Here is a 3,625-nt window from a genome sequence, read left to right on the forward strand (position 1 = left end):
GCTTAGATAGTTGGAGCCTCCTAAGCTGCTAAGCTTGATTTAGATATACAGTTTTGATATTGTAAGTTTGTCATATACTGTCATATACTGTCATACTACTGTATATACTGTATCCTAGGTACATTGTTTAAACGATGCATGGAATGAACAGAATTGTATTTAATTTTTTTTTACTTTTACAAACACAGATTTCCAAATATACTTTAAATATTTAACACATTTGCTTTTCATTTTTTTAATTTGAATATAGAAATGCATTTATTTTATTGTATTACCTACTGCTATGTGCTGGTAAATGTTTAGCATAAGAAATGCTACCATATGTAATATAATATCATACCTTTTTTATTTATAAACATTATAATTAACAAATAAATATTTAATATTAGTTGAAGCTGAAACAGCTAAAAACATAGAAAACAATATAGAAGGGACTGTTAAATCTGCAAAAGATTTGCTTTCCTGTCTCTCCAATTCTGAGCTTTGCAAAGTTGTACCACATAGTGCAATCCTGCCCTATCTGGCAGGGCAGAGAACTGATATTTCTGCTCCTGGGTTTTGTTTTTTCTTTTTTTTTTACAGCAAGATAAAGGAATAAAGAAAGTAATACATCAGTTCTGGTGACCACTGCCACTAAGACAGAAAGTAATAGTGAAATCCTATATCTTGAGTGGACCAAGCCTTGACCTAAAGCTGCGTACACACGTGCAATTTTTGTCGTTGGAAAGGATCTTTCACAATCCTTTCCAACGACTAAGGACTTCACAATGCATGAATGAGCTCTGTACATACAGCACCGTTCTGCTCTATGGAGAGGGGAGGGGGAGAGCGACGGAGCGGCACCCTGCTGCGCGCTCTCCCCCTTCCCTTTCAATAGGATCGGTCGTCGTTCATCGTCCGTGGATCGGACGATGGACGACTGTACACACGCCAGATAAAAATCTGACATGTGTACGCAGCTTAAGTGTGGACATATCTCATGGAGACAACGCTAGGATAAAAATTTTGTTGCTGTTTACTTTGCAGTGATTTCTTCTTATCTGCTGCATTTTTAGGAAAAAAACTCACTATCGGGGTTCAGGCAGCAAAAACTAACCAAATTGGGGTTTAACCTTTTCCTGCTTAAAATAAAGTAAATAAATATTTAGTCTTTATGTAATCTTTACATGGAGGAACCATGGAGGATAGGGAATAGGTAACCCCTGCTATATTTACTATATCCACAGCTCATATTATATTAGTGTGGTGGTCAGTGGGAAAAATGTCTTTGACATTGTTGACCATTGGGAAGAATGTCACCCTTACAAATAACCAAAAAGATTGGTGTCACTTAAACTGATCTGTGAGGTCCGAATTTCTAATTTCTCATGGAACCTGTAGGAAGCTCTGTGGAAACACTAGGATTCAATGGAACCCTGATTGAGAAACACTGGTTTGGCAGAATCAGATATAATAAAATGGCCTGAGGAAAATGTCTGAGCGGTACAAATTGAGCTCAAAGAACCCATAGCAAACTTTGGAGGAACCCTGGGAGATATTATTTATTTTGGTGACTATGGATGAGTTTAAATTTCTGCTGCATGCTATTAGTTATGGGGAAAGTGAACACATTTCAAAGGGTAAGATAAACATCAACTGGGTGATGGTTATTATGGGATTCTGCCGACTTAACATCATAAAAACCGACTTGGTGGCCAAGAGTTTGGCAAAGTTAACATTGGCTACATAGTAAGCAGTGTACAACCCGCTCTCAGTTGATTTTTACTGTGCAAACCAAGCAGTACATGAGCACTTTAACAGGCAACAAATAGAAAGACTGAAAGGTGGGTTTTGTCTAGCAATATTTTGAAAGTGTTTTATTTTTACAGACAGTTGACAATAATATTATACAGTGGTTGTACTTTCCAGTTGTAGATGTTAGTTCCATCAGCTGCCACCTACAACTGCAAATAAAAATGTACACTATAACCATCCCCAAATCCAGTGGCCTGAGCTCCAATGCACAGCAATCCTATCGATATAATCTAGCAGAATATTTTCAGGTTTTGATGGGAAATTCACAGTCAACATTTCATTCCTTTTTTATTTTTATTGTATTTTATAATTTTTTTTATTATTGAGATCTTATTAGTATGAAGCGATTGGAGACACAGTTTATGGGGGAAAACTTATGACTGTAGGCTGCCTGTAATTCTTTGGTGCAGGAGGAAGGGCAGGTGGCAGCAGCAACTGGAGCTTGAGAGGAAAATGATGTGGCCAGGTGGAGGAATAATTAACCATACTATCCTAAAACCTTAACCTACCCTTCTGCAAGTCAGAAAATGTGCCTTATTCTTCCTCCCACTCCTTTACCTTCTCCTTCAATATTTGGCAGGTTAGGCAAAGAATCTGATAAATGTTTGCCAAAAAATGTAAAAAAATAAAAGTAAAGATTTTTATAGGATGGGGAGATATTTTATAATAAAGGGGAAAGGGCAGGCAGCTGCAAAAATTATCATATAATCCTATGACCATGCCCTGTCCATTTTTCCCCAAGTCAGAAAATGTGCCTTGCCCCCCCCCCCCCCACACAGACTTTATATTATCCTTCTATATGTGGCAGTTGTGGTCAAAAAATCTAATTATTGATGTTTACTACAGACTGTAAAATAAATATTTATAGGGGAGGGTGAGATTCTATGGCCAAGGGAGAAGGTTCGGCAGTTGCACAATTTAACCATACAGTCCCATGGCCAAATAGAGCACGGTGGGAGAAAGTGCAAAGCTGCCTTTTATTTCAAGTTTATTAAAAGAAAATGACTAATCAAAAGTAGGTAAAAGTTTGATGAAGCTCCTTTGCAAAAACCCTTTTTCTTATTCCTGAGCTTTCCTCGAGTTGGTGGGGTTGGGAACAAGTGTGGATATTGACTCAAGTCCTTTGGCTTTCCGGCATCGAAGACCTGGTTAGGTAATAACCAGTAGTTATTTTATATTTGGCAATGTTTGATTAAGAATATTTTGACCCGGTGGTTGTTTTGTGTTTAAACAAATGGCTGTTGTGGCCATTTATATCTGTGTTGCACAATTTGTGTGCTTATTTGGACTTTCAACAAGGCAATGGAAATTAACAATCCATCAGTCAAGTATATCGCTCGTTTCCTTGTAAAGTAAAATTATGCCCATGCCAGCTAAACTGCACTATTACCAGAATGCAAACCTTGACTTTTTGTCTGAAGTCAACACCTTATTCTCTATTCCAAACTATTACCCCTGGTTCAGTATAATGCAGTTTAATGCAGCGAATCCATGACTATCATAGGAAGGGCTCAGGTGTGTTTGAGCTGACAGCCTGGCTTTACTTTAACAGCATCTGTGGTAGATTAAATGGTTTTATACAGAAAGAATTTTTAGTACATTTAGATAATGCACTGAAGAGTTATTTTCGTATAGTTTATGTTTAAAAGTGTTTTTTTTTTTTTTGCAAACCTTGGAGAAGGAAAGTTCTTTAATAATGTAGATATGGTCTAGTGCAGAAAGACTTTTAGGTGGAAGTTAAAATCATTTTATAATGTAAAGTATGAACACAGTCATTTTGTTTTTGCTGTTTTTACTGTTTTGCTGTCTGTATACCATTGATTTTCCTTCA

Source organism: Pyxicephalus adspersus, chromosome 4 (assembly GCF_032062135.1).
Source record: "Pyxicephalus adspersus chromosome 4, UCB_Pads_2.0, whole genome shotgun sequence".
Classification (NCBI taxonomy): domain Eukaryota; kingdom Metazoa; phylum Chordata; class Amphibia; order Anura; family Pyxicephalidae; genus Pyxicephalus; species Pyxicephalus adspersus.